The sequence below is a fragment of the Tamandua tetradactyla genome, chromosome 12 (assembly GCF_023851605.1).
Source record: "Tamandua tetradactyla isolate mTamTet1 chromosome 12, mTamTet1.pri, whole genome shotgun sequence".
Lineage (NCBI taxonomy): Eukaryota > Metazoa > Chordata > Mammalia > Pilosa > Myrmecophagidae > Tamandua > Tamandua tetradactyla.
Window position 1 is genome coordinate 19853242 of NC_135338.1, and position 16792 is coordinate 19870033.

Genomic DNA, 16792 nt, shown 5'->3' on the forward strand with positions numbered 1-16792 from the left:
TAGTATTTTCAACAGGACTTGAGTTTGGCTTAAGACATGTGAGGCACATCCAGTAATTATCAAATATATATATATATATTTAGCATCTGAGATAGTTTTAATCAGGTCATTGAGTGTGACCAATATTTCTTCTTTGGGGACATCCTTCATTAATCAGGTTCAGTTACTCAGAAAATGTGTTATTTACTTTTCAGTAGATACTCTTTTTCTTCTGTTGTAATTATCTAGAAACACCCAACTGGCTTTCAGTTTGTTCTTCAAGCTCTAACTGGGTAAGTGCTGAGCTACGGGGCCTTTTCTGCAATCTTTTTTTTTGCTAGTTTTCCACCCAGTCAGGTGAGTTCTATTCTCTTTTCTGGTTTCTTTGGGCTTTCTTGCAGTTTGCTTTTTGCTTTAGTATGTCTTCATGATTGATGTTTTTTACTGTTCTATAACTTTGGTCATAGAAGAAGAAGGAGGCCTAGTTACAATCTCAGAAGCTCTGCTTCTTGATAATGCCTCACTTTCTTTTTGTGTCTTGAGAAGAACTGGTTTTGACAATAGATGAAACTGTTTTTAATTGTAGTAATTCTTTTCCAGGAGGCCCTTTCTGGATTATAACTTTGGCAGAGGTTCTATGGATGCCTTGTTTTACTCAGTCCTGGGAATCATCGTGGTGACTTTTAATAGGAGGTAGCAAAGGTTCTCTGGCCTGAGATGGTGTTTTAGTTTGCTAAAGCTGACAAAATGCAATATACTCAAAATGGGTTGGCTTTACAATGGGAATTTATTAACTTACAAGTTTACAGTTCAGGCTGTGAAGATGCCCACATCAAGGTGTCATCAGGACGATATCTTCTGCCTGCAAAAAGTCTGCTGGTGATCCAGGGCTCCTCTGTTACTTGGGCAGGCATATGGCACACCTGCTGGTCTCTCCTTTCTCTCCCAGATTTCATTGCTTCCAGATTCTGTGGCTTCCTCTGTGAGTTTCTGTGTGGGTTTCTTTCTTAAAAGAGAATCTGTCTTAGTTTCTGTGTGTCCTTCTTCCATAGCTTCTCTGGGGCTTTTTTCTATATTGTCTCTTTGTTTTTTTATCCTCTTATAAGGGACTCCAGTAAGAGGATTAAGGCCCACTTTGAAGTGGGTCACATCTCAATTGAAATAACTTAATCAAAAGGTTCCACCTATAATAGGTTTACACACACAGGAATGGATTAGTTTTAAGAACATGATCTTTTCTGGAGTACAGACAGCTTCAAACCATCATAGATGGAGTGCTCACAAATTTAATGGCAAGATTTATATTTGAGGATCTATCAGTTTTCACTATATTACACTGCTGGTGCTTATAGACTGGGGCCCTGGGGCTTTAGAGAAGTTGAAAGGTTTTTTGTTGCTGTTGTAGAGCTCTAACCTTTGACTTGTAAAGGTTTTCTAAATGAGTCAGCTGGAGACTGAATAATTTAGCCATGATAAGATCTAAGCACAGGTTTCTTAGGCATTAACATGCCTAATTTTACTATAGTCATTTTTCTTTCTTTTTTTTTTGAGTGAAATGCCTGGCTGAATATTATATTATATAGATCATCTTTTTAAATTAATTTTTTTTAAATATAACAACTAACAAACAAAAACATTCTTAACATATGACTATTCCATTCTACATATATAATCAATCATTCACAATATCACATAGTTGCATATTCATCATCATGATCATTTCTTAGAACACTTGCATCAATTCAGAAAAAGAAAAAGACAACAGAAAAAATTCATACATACCATACCCCTACCCCTCCCTTTCATGGAGCACTAACATTTCAATCTAATATATTTAATATTTGTTCCCCCTATTATTCATTTGTATTCTGTATGTTTTACTCATCTGTTGATAAAAGGATCATGAGACACAAGGTTTACACATCACACACTGTGTGAAAACTATATCATTTTACAATTATAGATCATCTTTAATTAGTAAGAAGAGTTTGACTATTATCCTCAAAGTTACATGTATCAATTGCTATAGTTGCAATGGTTAATTAGAAAGTTTTGAAGGAATACATTTTTTCCATCATTAAATTATTTTTATGATAATTTAATAGGTCTATTGGCACTATCAGTCATTTTGTTTGGGGTTTCATAAATTTTGTCTCTTCTTGGACCTGGTGTTCAGCTGCCATCATTCTCTGATCTCTACTGGATAATATCTGATTTCCTATTTTTACACAAAAGGTGTTTTCCTTTCTAATAGAAGTTCCTTGAGTTCTTGTCTTCTTTTCTCTCTGAATGCAGACTGGGTCCTCTGGCTTGGGGGCAGTTGCACATCCCAGGGCATAGCCAGGATGCTCATAGCCATCCAGACTGGAGCAGATCTGTCCTTGGTTTACCTGCCTGGGTTTCCCACAGCCAAGGCTGCTAGGCAGGCTGCCCCAAGCACTTTAATGTATGTTCCAAGAGAAGCCAGTGGTTATCATGGGGTCACTACATAGCACCATAACCAAGAAGCTGCCAAGTGAGGACTTTGGGTGATAGCGAAGGTTAGCCCTTCCTCTTCCGTCTTTATCATTTATTCTGATTCTAAAAGTCAGTCACCCTTGTTAGTAAAAATGTGAAGTCAACAGTTCCCATAATTTCTGCCTCTTCTCTTAGCCTCTATGATAACCATCCTTAATAGCTTAGTGTATATACACCTTGTACCAGTTTGAAAGGATTTATGTACCCTAGAAAAGCCATGTTTTTTTTAAGCCTAATCAATCTTGTGTAAGCAACCTTTTCTTTTAATCCATATTCAATAATGTAGGTTGGAAACTTGATTACATTATTTCCACAGAGATGTGACTCATCAAATTGTGGGTATTAGCCTTTCATTATTATACTCTGGTTTCTCTTCAGATCGTATAAATCTCTGCCCCTCTCTTAATCCTAGTATCCATCTCTATAGTTTTAACCTTTCCAGAATGTCATGTAAATGGAATCATACAGAGTGAAGACTTTAGGGTCTGGCTCCTTTCATTGAACACAATGCATTTGACAGATTAACCAGCAATGGCCACTGCTCTTGATTTTGCTTCTCCCCAAAAGCAAATTCTGAGAAAAGAATCCAACTGCAAGTAGTTTCTGCTTCCTGGGAAGCACCAGTCAGGGGAGAGAAGAAGTGAGACAGGGCACAGAAGGAAGGCAACATGGGGTGTAGTATCAAGTAAGTTACTGCCGTGGGAAATGAACATGATTCTGTTGGGGGGCTTTGGGATTCAGGGCAAGACACACACCTTAGAGTTTTTGGGTCCGAGGGGTGAAGAAGCTGCGGCATTTATCCACCAACTTCCTGTACATCAGTGGTTCAGGGTGGCTTCCTGAGGCCTTAACACTGGGGCGCTTCTGGCTTGCTCCGTACAGGGACCGAGCATGGTCCTGCATCCAGAAGCAGCAGACGTCAAGCAGGAAGTTACAGGTGTCCACAACGAGCAGCTTACAAAGTGCACAGGTGAGCGCCAGAGAGGTTGGTTGGCGTCTGAGAGCATCAGTGTCGCCCTGCCCCCCATACCACAAAGTGGGGCACTGGGGGCTTCTGGGGTGGGGGCTCAAGAGGACAGTGAGGATGATGAACCGAGACCTCGATGGAAGAATTCTAAAGAATATATATACATATTTTTTCTTCACTTTTTTGAGTGATCATACATGCTATTGTGTTTTAAAACCCGGGTTCTACATGTTCAATGTCAGTATGTAAAAATGCAATTCATTTTTATTTGTTGATCTTGTTTATTGTGACCTTAGTAAACCCCCTTCTTAGTGCTTGTAGTTGTTTGGTTGATTTCTTGGGATTTTCTATGTATACCATCAAGTCATCTGCAAATTAAGGATAGTTTTATTTCTTCCTATCCATGCATTTTATTTCTTGTTTTTCTTTGTATTGGCTGGAATTGCCAGTACGATATTGAATAAGAGTGGTGAGAGAGTAAATCTTCGCTCTGTTCCTGTTAAGTGGAACATATTCAGTCTTTCACCCCTAGGTATGATGTAGTTGTAGGTTTTGTAAATGCTTTTTATCAAGTTGAGGTAGTTCGCCTCTATTCCTAATTTACTGAGAGTTTGTAATCATGAATGGGTGTTACATTTTGCCAAATGAGTATTCTGCATCAATTGACATGATCATATGCTTTTCATTTTTTAATCCATTGATATTGCAGATTTATATTGATCGATTTTTGAATGCTGAACCATCTTGCATACCTGAAATCAGTCCCACTTGGTCATGGTGTATAATGTTTTTATACATTGCTAGATTTGGTGTGCTAGGATTATTCACATTATTCATTTCATCTTGGTTGAATTTTGGTAGCTTGTGGTTTTTGAGGAATTTCTTCTAAACTGTTAACTTGATCAACATTTACATTGTCCATAGTATTCTCTTATTATCCTTTTTTCCTCTCTTATTATCCTTTTAATGACAGCAAGAACTGTAGCAATATCCTTTGTTTCATTCCTGATATTCTCTCTTCTTATCTTCTTCATCTTGCTAGAAGTTCATAAATTTTATTCTTTTTTTTTGAAGAACCAGCTTCCTGTTTCATTGATTTTTCTCTACTGTTTTCTTGTTTTCAATTTAATTGACTTCTACTCTTATCTTTATTATTTCCTTTCTGTGAATTGGCTTTATTTTACTTTCTTTTTTAAAAATTTTTTCTTGAAAAGAAACTTAGATTATTGAGTAGAGACCTTTTCTCTTTTCTAATTTAAGCACTTAGTGCTATAAGATTCTCTTTTAGCACATTGCGCTAAATTAAACTGAAATTTAATACATCAAAATTTGCAGGGACTTTAGGATGTGCTGTTTCATTTTTGTTTTATATGTATATATATTGGTACATTGTATTTTCTCTGTCTCTTTTTTTTCCCCTCTGTCAGACTTGGTAGAGTTTATAAATTTTATTGATCTTTTCAAAGAACCAGCTTTTTGTTTTTCTATCAATTGTTGAGAGTAAGGTTTTGAAGGTATTCATGTGTAATTGGGAATTTATTTCTTCCTTCAGTTCCATCAGTTTTTGTTTCATATAGTTTGGAACTCTGATTTTCAGAGCATACCCATTTAGGATGGTTATGTTTTCTTGATGGATTGATCCTTTCACATTATATAACGTTCCCCTATATTTCTGGTAACTTTCTTTGTTCTGAGGCCTATTTTATCCGATATTAATATAGCCACTCCTGATTTCTTTTGACTAACTTTTGCATAGTACATCTTTTTCCTACCTTTGACTTCCAACCTACATATGTCATTATATTTGAAATAAATTCCTTATTAATAGTATATAGTTGGGTCTTGTTATTTTATCCACTCTGACAATCTCTGTGTTTTAATTGATATATTTAGATCATTTACATTCAATGTACTTATTTATTATAAAAATAACTTTGTAATGGAGAAACCTGGCATAAACCACCTTATCTTGTAATGTAATGCACTGAGAATGGCACAATGCCATTCCTTACCTCAATCTCATCATGATAAAACACTAGAGAAACTCAAATTGAGATACATTCTAAACAGTACTCATCAAATATGTCAAATTCATGAGAGACAATGAGAGACTGAAGAACTAGCACAGACTGGAGTAAGGAAATACAATAACTAAATGCAATGTGGGATCTTGGATTAGATCCTGGTTACAGAAAGAGGACATAAGTGGAGAAATTAGGGAAATGTGTGTAAGAGCTGTAGTTTAATTACTTGATTTTGTGCCAATATTAATTTCCTGGTTTAGATAAGCATGTTATGTATGATGATAACCTTAGGAGATGCTGGCTGAAGGTATATGAAGACTCTCTGTACTATTTGTGCAACTTTTTTGTAAATCTAAAATGATTTCAAAATAAAAAGTTAAAAAGTACAAAGTAATAGGCCTAAACTCTCACAGGTAATAAATGGAGGCACTGGGGTTTAGAACCTGAAGTCCATAGTTCTACTGTAGTCAGGAGCTATGGAGGTCAAGGACATGGACACTGCCCCCTGCAGGGGGTGGTGGTGGGGCTGTGACTGCACTGCTGACTGGCCCTGCCACCCCCTCTCTACCTGTGCTCTGTGGCTAGAGCTCATGCCTGCCTGAGGCTGTTCTCCAAAGCATGAGGGTGGTTCTGTCTGTGCTAGCCAGGGACCTGAACAATCCCCCACCACCCTGAGCAGCCCTCCACCCATCACTGAAGTAAGTAGATGTATAAATACCCCAGGGCCCTTTCATTCTGGTGGAATATCATTCAGGAATGTTCTACATTGGCTCCTAGAGTTCCCCAGAGGGACTGAATCATGGGTAACTGCCCACATAGTAACCTGAGTGATAATGCACATTTTCTTGGCTGTCTTCTCTTCCCTCTCTCACTTTCCCACTCTCTTACCACTGTTTCCTGGCATCACCTCCCAATTCAACTACTTGATCGAATTCCTGCCTCAGAGTCTGCTTCTGGGGGAGCCTCAACTAAGACAAATGTCCATGGGCACTATTATCCTTCAGTCACAGACAGATTGCAAGCAAGGAAGGCGTCTCTGCATGGCCAGCAAACAGGGATGCTATGTACAGATGCTCAGGCTGTGCACTGCACAACTACTGGAGTTATACAAATTAATGCCTGTATTTTCTATGGCTGCTGTAATAAATTACCAGAGACTTAGTGGCCTAAAACAATCTGAATTTATTATCTCACAGTTCTGGAGTCAGAAGTCCAAAGCAGGGCTAAAATGAAGGGGTCTGCAGGTCTGCATTGCACCTGGAGGCTCTGGGGGACCAGCTGTTTCCTTGCCATTCCCATCTGCTAGAGGCTGCCCACTTGTGGCCCCTTCACCCACTGTCAGGCCCAGTAGCATAGGATCTTCAAACTCTGTCTTTCTCTGACTTCTGCTTTTGTGCTCACATCTCCTTCTCTAACCCTCCTGCCACCCTCTTTGTGATTCAACTGGCCCCACCTGGTAACCCAACACAGTCTCTCCATCTCAAGATCCCTAACTTGATCACATCTGCAAAGCCCCCTTTGTCATGTAAAGTAACATATTCACAGGTTCTGGCAATGAGGGCGTGGTCATCTTTGGGGACCATCCTTTTGTCATAGTATCCTAAGTCAAGAGTCCAGAATGAAAGGGGCTCTGAATCAGCAAGCCCTGCCCAGAGGCAGTGCCAGCGCTGTGAGGGAGGGAAAGGTGGTAAGGGGGCTGGGATATAAAATGTTGGAATACACAGCTGAAGACAGATGCCAGTGGGTCTTTAGTGTGTACGTGACTGGGGGTGGGGTGAAGGAAGTGGGAGATGAGGATGACCATGAGGAGGAACAGGGAACACCAGGGAGAAGCTAGGTGGGGTGAGTTTCCATCTGAGGATGAGGTCCCGCCCTTAGCTGCAGAGAGGCAAGGGTGGAACCCGAGGGTTTTACAGGGCTGCTGTCAGGATAAGGCTGCCCAGAGCATGCACAGAACACAAACAGAGGAAGGGGTGTGGCCCGGATCCCCAGCCAGACAAGTGGGTGGGCAGGTGCTGTCCCATGGTGTCAAGGATTGCAGAGAGGTAGCTGGAGGCAGGGCCATGAGAGCAGGAAGAGAGAGAGAAAAAGAAAGAGAAACTAAGTTTGATTATGGGAAATGGGCTGTGATTTTGTATTTGGACATGCCTGCGTGTGGTGAGTGTAAAGTGCAGGGCTTGGTAATGAGCTGGGAAAGAATGATACATTTGCAACTTCTATAAAGCCTCCTGCCCCCTGTTAAATAGCCTCTGTGTTTATCAAATGAGATTCATCCATTGACTCATTCAACAAATATCCAACAAATGGGTCCTTGGTAATTCTCTCTGCAACTGGGGATACAGTGAACAAATGAGGTGAGGGAATGGAATTGAGGAGTCACTGTGATAGAAAGAGAGAGACAAGGGTCTGGAGGGAGTGGGTGAGTGGGTAATGGAGAGAGAACAGCCTTTTCTTGGCAGGGAATGATATTGGGGTCTGTTTCCTTTTCATCTGCCAAAGGACGCTTGCCCAGCTCCTGCCCTCTAGCTCACCTGCCCCGCAGAGAGGCTTTGCAGCACGCATTCCCCCCACTCTCCTCTTTGAAGAATCCTTTTGCTCTTCTCTTCCTTCCTCTCATTCCTCCCCCCTCCCCTTGAAGGTGAGCCCTCTCCCCACATCTTCCTTTTCCTGGAGCTTGGAAGGACCGAAAGGAGAGGGGAGAGTGGTGGTGGCTTCCTTCTCTTGGTTCTGTCTTCTCTTTCCAACCTTTGGACCCAATTCAAAACAACAAAGATGAGTGGACACCTCCTTTGAGCCTGAAATCATGCAGTGAAACAACAATGGGAGATTCCCATGGCCAAGGAAAGTGGCATCTGAGACCCAGGTGGAACCATCTGGTAAGGGGGATCTATGCGAGGTACCCACAGCACCCACAGTAGCAAGGATGTGCAGGTGCTTCCACTCACATCCCACTGGGTGGAGGACAGAGTGGTATAAACTGTGGAAAGCAATGTGGTAATATCTTACAGATTAGAGGACACATGCCCCAGGAGCCAGCAATTCCACTTCTAGTCGTATATTCTAGAGAAATGGAGTATAAGAAGGTTCATTGCAGCACGGTTTGAAATAGTAAAAATTGGAAATGATGAAATGTCTACCCAATATATCTAGGAAGTCAGATATATTCATATAATGGAATGTAGTAGGTAAAATAACAAGAGTTATTTTACCAACTTTTGCATCAACAGAGATCATTCTAAAAGCATAATATTGAGTGAAAAAAAGCATGCTACAGAATGATATACATAATGTCACTTACATACCATTTTAAAAAAGCAAAGCAATAGGATGTAGTGTTTATGGATATATATATATATATATACAAAGTGTAAGAGCATTGCATGGGGATACTAATAGTCAATATGAGAGTCAATATAGAGTGGGATTTGCAGTCAAATTGCTTCGATTTGCATCCTAGCTCCATCTCTTTCTAATTGTGTATTTTCTTGAAAAGGCATTTACTCTGCAGGCCACAGTATTTTATGTACAAAATAGGGAATGACAATTTTATTAGTCAGCAGTTGCTACAATAATGCTGTGTAACAATCCCCAAACTCAGTGACTTACAGCCACAAGCATTTATTTTCCACTCACAGATCTGAAAGTTGGCTGTGGCTGTGCTGAGCTGAGCTGGGCTGGGTTCCAGGTGCTGGGTTGGGTTCAGGTCTGCCTCGTGTCTCCAACAGCCAGTACCCAGGTTGGGATCTTTTCATAGCAGAGGTCACAAGCCTAAGAGGAGCAAGTGGAAACACATGACGCCTCTTAAGTCTTTGACTCAGATCTGGCCTGTTGCTTCCACCTACATTCTGTAGCCAAAGCAAGTCACAAGGCCAAGGCCAAAATCCGTGGGGTGGGGGAAGCATGCTCCACCCACAATGAACTGGGGTGGGGAGAGAAGAAAAAGCTGTGAGCAAGTAAGAGCAAAACAGTGTCTACTCTTGGGGTAGTTTGGAGGATTAAATGAGTTGGCATTTTAAAGGGCTAGGGGAGCACCTCACACGTGGTAGGTACTATATTATTATTCAGGAGAAGGATAGACTCTGGGAGGAAGATGAGCGATTCAACTCTTATCCATAAATTTTTTTCTTTCATTTTTTTAAAGATCATAAATGAAATGAGAAAGGGTAAAATGTTTGTTTTCAGGAGGTAGCTTTTGAGATGGGTGGGAATTGGCTAGTCCCAGAGAAAGAGAGGAAGAGAGGCATCCTCAGGGACAGAGGCAGGAGACCTGGAAGGAGGTGGGGATCCTTGCAGGAACAGAGGATGGTGCAGGCTGGACTCAGGGAGCAATGGCTGGAGGAAGGACAGAAGAAGCAGTGATGGGGCCACGGAGGTAGAAGACAGGCAGGATCAGAGAAAAATGGAGCCCTCCCTAGAGCCTTAGAAAGTCAGTGGAGTAGAGCGTTGATGTGGGGTTGGGGGTGGGTAGGGGTGGGCAGCTGCCTCATGAGCGCCCCAGCAGTGGCTATTGGCCAGGTGCGGTGTTCTGGGACAGAGGGGATGGACCTCCTGCTTTACTTGGTGTGTTTTGTCTTGGCCTGCAGCTCCTGAGTGGGCAGAGCAGAGGGGCCCAGAGCCCTTCTGGGCATCCATCTCTGTCTCCCACCATCAGTGTTCACTCCCCTTTCCCTTTGCCGGGCCCTGGCTCCCCCTTTCAGATCCTTCTCCCACCCTACTGCACAGAGGATGGGGCAGAGGCCTGAGAGGGAGGCAGCCTGGAGCACGCGAGGCTCTGTGGGACTGGAGTGAGGAAGGAAAGAGCCCCTTTTTGTTGCTTCCCTGTTCTGGCCTTCCAAGCTCCATTGAGCCTTCATGGAGCACAGGTTGTCAAAGGCCCAGGAGAAGGCAGGCATCATTTCCCTATAAATTACATGGTTATGAGGGTGGGACTTTCACATGTGGCTTTTTGCATGCTCAGGTTATCAGGTAGTTACCCCATTAGAGGGCTCATAAAGTTTCCGTCTGCTCTGACTCACAGCAGGAATATCGTTAGGTGAGTCTGCAGGGATGGAGCACCCAAGCAGGAACCTTGCAGCAGCATCACTCAGCCCCAGTGGGGGAAAGTGAGGATAATTTTAGACCCCAAGTGTCACAAAAAACCTGGGCTTTAAAGTCAATTGTTCTGAGTTCAAGTCTGGCTCCACCACTTACCAGCTGTGTGACCTTGAGTAAGTTACTAACCCTCCCTGGACCTCCATTTCTATGTTAGGGTAATGCAGGTGGTTTAGAGGCCAAGGATTGTCCTGGGGAAGTGCAGCCGGCTACAGGGTCAGATCCCTGGGGAGGGTAGTATGTGGGTGTGGCCATTAATCTTTGTAAACTAATCTTTAGATTTTCTCTCAGAAATGTAATGGTTGGCACTTTGGAAAACCACTGGACACGGTCTGCTAATGCGATTTCGCCTATGGCTCTGTAATTCCACTCCTAGGAATATAATCAACAGAAAAAATATGTACTGGAATGTTCTTTATTTTTAATAGCCCCAAACTGGACAGGGCACAAACACAAACTGGGAAGGAGCAGAAGAGAACCCCTTGGTGTGGGTGAATGGTCTGTATAATAAAAGGAGTTTCAGTTACAAGTGTATATACATAAGTGACAATTCATCAAAATGGAGCTGTGCACTTACGATGATGGAAATGTTTGTGTAATGGACAGTGGGTAACACAACATTGTGAACATATTAACAACACTGAAATATGTATCTGAATGTGATTAAAAGGGGAAACATTAGATTGTATATATTGTAAAATAAAAATGTTAAAAGAAATCCATGGGACTACACTACCCAGTGACTCTAAGTTAAACCACGGACTATAGTTAATAGTACAATTATAAAAATGTTCCATCATTAATTGTAACAAATGTTCCACATTAATGCAAGGTGTTAACAATAATAGGGTGGTATATGGGAATCCTGTAGTTTATGCATGATCGTTCTGTAAATGCACAATTCCTCTAATAAAGAAAAAAAGAGATGTAAATCAACCTCAACTGAAAAAAATTAAAGAAAGAGAAATTCTGTCTTTGGCATGCTCTGAGGTCAGTGACTTCCAGGGCTTGGCTCCTATTTGCCAAAGTCACAGGAACTTGATGTGTGAACTGGAAGTCTGTCTATATGAACTCCACCCCCAGCTCCCCTCCTCTAGAGGTGGCTAGAGACTGACTGACACAGGGCCCATCTGCCTTGACATGGGAGAGTCCTGTGGACCCCTCACACCCCAGAACCACCTATGGGATCAGGCTGAGCTAGACTCTAGCTGAAACCATGTGGGTGCTTAGAATTTTACCATGATACATGCGACAACATGGACAAATTTGAAGACAACATGCTGAGTGAAATAAGCCATACACAAAAGGACAAACATTCTATGATCTCACTGTTTTGAGACAATTAGAATAAACAAATTCATAGTCAGAATCTATGAAGAGGTCACAAGGGAATGGGAAGTTAAGACTCAATATGTACAGGTTTCCTATTTGGAATGATGGAAATATTTTAGTAATGGAGGTGGTGATGGCAGTACCACATTGTGAATGCAATGAACAGCATATCTGTTATATATATATATGAATCATACCTGAGTACAGTTAAAAGGGGAAAAGCTTAGATTGTATATATAGCAACAGAACAAAAGTTAAAAAAGTACATGGAATTACACTACACAGTGATGCTTAGGTTAAACCTTGGACTGTAATTAATAGTACAACTATAAAAATTAGCAATCATTGATTATAATAAATGTTCCCCACCAATGCAAGTGGTTGGTGGTAGGGTGGTGTTTGAGGTTCCTATAATTTATGCATGATTATTTTATAAACCTACAACTCCTCTAATTAGAATAATGAGGGCAAAATCAAGACATTCCCAGATAAACAAAGCTGAGGGACTCTGTCATTAGTAGACTAGCCCTATAAGATATGCTAAAAGAAGTTCCACTGGTTGAAAGAAAAGAACACCAGACAATACACTGAAGCAGCATGAAGAAGTAAAAGTCTTTGGGGAAGGATAACAACATGGATGAATATAAATATCAGTAGAATTGTATCCACTTTTTACTTCCTATAGCATCAAAAAGGCAAATGCATAAAATGTAATGATAAATAAGTGGTTTTGGACTCATAAGGTATAAATACATAATTTGTGACAATTAAAGAAAGGGGGGAACAGTGGGGTATAGGAATATAGCTTGTGTACATCACTGAAGTTACCTGGTATGAAAGCAGACAAGATTGTTATAGATTTAGGATGGTAAGTGTAAGCCTCATAGTAATGATAAAGAAAATACTAAAGGATACACAAGCTCACAGAGATAGAAATTAGAGTATAGGCTGCCAGGGATGCAGGGCGGGGGGATGGGAATTAATGCATGATGGGGGAGGGTTTCTGTTTGGAGAGATGGGAAAGTCTCAGCAACGGAAGGTAGTGAGGGTACCACAATATTGTGATTGTGATGAATCCCTTTGAATGGCATGCTTGCCAGTGGTTGAGACAGGAAATTATGGTTGTATATATTTCCTCACAATTAGAGAAAAAAAAGAGAAACTAAAGAGGCAAGGACAAATATAATAAAGATCCTGGATGGGATCTAGCAAAAGAGGAGAAAAGGCTCAAAGAGACATTATTGGAAAATATGAAAAAACTGGAACATAGACTCTAAGCTTTATGTTGGTGTTAAATTTTTTGAACTTGTTAATTGTACATAGGTGCTACATAAGTGCATATCTTTATTATTAGGAAATGTACATGGCAACACTAAATGTTCAAGAAACATGATGTATACAACTTACACTCAATTGTTCAAAAAATGGATTGAGATTAGATAGATGATAGACAGTATAATGATATAGCAAATGTGGCAAAATTTTAAAATCTGTGGATCTGGCTATCTGGGGATAGTGGTATGCTGGAGTCTCTGTATGAGGTTTGTACCAGTTTTTGCAACTGTCCTGTAAATTTGAAAGTACTTTTAAATATTCACAGCCATATGTTAAAAAAAAACCCAATAATCTGCATATAGCCCTGGAACCTCTATTAAACTTGTCTTCCTTCCTCAGCTTAATAAGGATCCAAGACTGTCAGGGATTTTACTAGCTTAAAAGAGGGTAGACATGGTGATCCACAGTGGCTCAGTGGCAGATTTCTTGCCTGCCATGCTGGAGACCTCGGTTCGATTCCCAGTGCCTGCCCATATTAAAAAAAAAGAGGATAGACCTATTGAAAGAAACAAGAAAGGGGATTTAGTACTAAAATCTGAGGTCGCAATGCAAATTAACAACTCCTATTACAATGGCAGAATCAATGCAAAGGCTTTGATATAATTGTGAGGAGGTGGAGTAGAAAATGACAAGAATGATGACACATTCTGGGCAATTATGTTAATGACCTAGAACCCATGATATGGGGAGTGCTGGGTTGGAGCTCTGTAATCACATATAAAATTATTTTTGTTGTATGATCTATAACAAGGAAAGCGAAAGTCAGACAAGATCCATGCCTATTTGTACATCTACATTACTGTATTTATCCAGTGATATATGAAAAGGTAAACACAAGTCACACAAGATCTAAATGCGACAATCAAGTAGAAAGTTCAGTTCAGAGAGAAAGGAAAATAACAATCAGTTGAACAGATGGGAAAACTGGCAACATTAACTGTGAAGTGGCAAATTAGGAAATGAAGAAGAAATAGGGACTCATAAGATGGAGAAAAAGAAGAGTAGAAAAACAAGAGCAGCAGAAGTAAATGAGAATTTCCAAAAGACACTTAAAAAACAAGTGTGGAGTAGTTTTAATATATTTATTTTAGAGTCATTAGAAATCAGATATGATCAAAGGTGTTGTATTTGGTCTGAAAATCTAAACCAAAGACCTATTGTAAGGAAAGTAACATAATACAGTATACATATGCATTGTTCCTTATTTGGACTATAGAATCTTGAAAATGTTACATATATGGTCATAAATACACAAATGATTTATCCATTAAATTAATGATTTATTTTACTTAAGTAATTTTAAAAAGACAGAGCTTACCAAGTGATACACATCATCTAAACATGTAAATTCATTAAAGCTGATATTAAGTTTTCAAAGTCCAGTTAATTTGGAGAGGTCTCTCAGCTTACTCAAGCTGTTTCCATGTAGGTTCAAACTCTGAAACAAAAGTAAAATAAAAATGAAAAATTATGAGAGATTACAATCTGCATCATATTGACTTGTGAATATCTAAAATGTCTGGAATAATTACTTGAGCCAATATAATAAAAAATGAGAAAGTAATTATTTTAAATAACCTTAATTAGGGCCCAATAAGAAAAAAAACTAACGTATGATGCTAAAAGATATAGTTTATAATAGCATCAGTGTATCCTTTTCTTGATTAATGAGATTTCCCATCTGACTAAGTGTCAACAAAATTGTCATGAAATTCTTTCCAGAAAATAGTTAAATGTATGTGTTAAAATATTTATTAGGGCATATACAATAAATATAGTCATGAACAAGGTTGGTCCTAAAGCGTTCAGGCATAAGCTAGGCACTTACAGAAGAGAGGATGGCAAAGATACACCTTGATTGCAGGAAACTGTGTGAGGGTACTGGACCCAGGAAGGAAGATTGAGGATGGCGATGATACCAGGGTGGTTGTAATGGAGGACAGTTGGGTGACTGCCTAAGGCAATTTCTACATCAGAGCTTGGCAGAAGCTTTCCATGTCAATTTCATGTTAGTCTATAAAAAGTATTATTCATTTTTATATTTAGATGAGGTCTTGAAATCTACATATTCTTTTGTCTTTCCCCTCCATGAATGGTATCAAGTGAAGACTGTATTTATGTATAGCCTACAAAATAAACACTGGCACAAAAAAATCTATGAATACAATTGACCACAGACTTCACAAAAAATGGATAGTCTCATGATAAAATCAGATGTCTACCTCACAACCCTCTTCATTCACCACCATGATCATATACCCTATACTGTAAATTTCCTGTCAGTGAGAAACAGTTAAATTTTTAATGGCCATAAAAATTATCTAAAAGAGTTAATGCAGACTAGTTTAATTCTGTTCACATACCATCCATGATAGATTCCACAGATACCTGTCCACAACTGAATTCAGCTTGGCATTCCACATTTTTCAATCCTGATGGAGAGTTTCATTATCTAACAGATATTGTTGATCACTCTCTTACCCTCATTTCCATATACATTTGGCTCTATACAAGTTTGTTTCTCAAATGAATTGCTCCTTTCTAGCACCACTACCAGTTTCTTACTTTGAACTCATTATTTCTGTTCTGGACTACTGCAACAGTTTTTCTACTTCCTACCACCAGTCTGACTTCAGTTAAATCCATCTACAAGTTGTCTAAGTTAGTGTCTTTAAAAACAGGAAGGCTGTTGCTTAAAGAAAATAATCCATCCTTTCCACATCTGTCTTAATGTGGCTACAACCTCCCACTCCTCCAGCTTCAGTATCATTTATCTTTCTTACAGTCCAGTTTACACCTCTATCTTCCACCAGCATGAATCCTATGTTCTAGACATATTGAATTTCTCAAGTGTTTCCTGAGGACACCAGGATATTTCAAAACTCTATGCCTATATAGAGAGTCTTTCTTCTGCCTGAAAGAGGTAAGCAACTAAATTTTTAATATTCTTTAAAAATCAGCTCAAAATTCATCTCTTTCTCTGAAGCTCTCAGTAACTCCAGGCTTCCTACATCTGTCTCCTCCACTAAATTAAGGTCCCTGAGGCAGGGAAAATTATTTATTTATTTCAAACCTCAAATACTTACCTCACTGTTCCAAACAGTAAATTCTCACTAAGTTTTAGGTAAATAAATCAATGCAAATGCCAGATATATATCTGACAACACTAATTTCTATTATTTAATTGAATTATAAGAGAATACAAAATTATATGCTATATAATCTGGGTTTTTATTTCTATATAGTATCCTCATGAAATTCAATCTACTGGGGAAGATGGATAAGCAAATAAAGAGGTGTATAAACCCTGAATTTTTCTCATATTAATGGCACAAAGGAACGAGTGGAAAGGTTGTGATGCTAAACATTCTCATTGTAATATATAGTATTCTTACAAGAATCCCTAGAAACTCTGCTGGCTTTTAAGCAGCATAGGCAAATTTAAGATGAAAAAGAAAAAGACCCTCTCCATTCATATGCTATGGATATCAATCAAATTAGTGCAAAATCACCTGGGGGTCACAAGCAGGCTGAGGTAATGTAAAGT

At 39.6% G+C, this 16792-nt stretch overlaps 1 protein-coding gene and 1 long non-coding RNA gene across 2 annotated transcripts in view; one reads left to right on the plus strand and one right to left on the minus strand.

Moving 5' to 3' along the window:
- The window catches only part of LOC143651847 (uncharacterized), a 229814-nt gene extending 213539 nt beyond the window's left edge, over positions 1-16275 (plus strand). Inside the window, exon 7 of the mRNA XM_077122678.1 lies at positions 16031-16275. The gene's annotated coding sequence lies outside the window, so the exon portion shown is untranslated. The remainder of the gene's footprint in view (positions 1-16030) is intronic.
- On the minus strand, positions 8859-16389 carry LOC143651848 (uncharacterized). The gene is made up of 3 exons (XR_013160275.1): positions 15074-16389; positions 14564-14683; positions 8859-9255 (listed from the first exon to the last, which is right to left on the minus strand). It is a non-coding gene; the product is annotated as an uncharacterized LOC143651848 (long non-coding RNA).
- Positions 16390-16792: the final 403 nt, after the last annotated feature.